Genomic DNA, 427 nt, shown 5'->3' on the forward strand with positions numbered 1-427 from the left:
CGACGATTGTTATCGTTCCCTTTGTCGTCTGGCCTCCTGCCGCGTTTATCCCCAGATTGGATTCTTTGAGGAGATCTCTCCGCGGGAAGATTTCTGTCCGGCTTAGGGGGGCGATTGGTCTCGAGGATGAGATCTTTCACGCTGGTCACTTCCGAGAGTTCTCCGGCTAGTAGCTTCACGGCCAGTCTTGCTCCCAAGACCTTGCAGTTAGTCGTGGAGTGTCCTCGGGACTGGTGGAACTCGCAGAAGGTGTTTTCATCATATCCTTGATTGCGAGTCCACGTATTACCCGTGGTTCGGCCCTGGTCCGAGCCGGTCACGTAATTGTGCGCTCCTTGGAGTTCTTCCCCCTAGTGATGGACATACTTGTCGATACGAGGGTTCTTCTTCCTCTTTTTTGGGTCTACATCTTTCGAGGATGATCTCG

The sequence above is a fragment of the Brassica oleracea genome, unplaced genomic scaffold, assembly GCF_000695525.1.
Source record: "Brassica oleracea var. oleracea cultivar TO1000 unplaced genomic scaffold, BOL UnpScaffold01053, whole genome shotgun sequence".
Lineage (NCBI taxonomy): Eukaryota > Viridiplantae > Streptophyta > Magnoliopsida > Brassicales > Brassicaceae > Brassica > Brassica oleracea.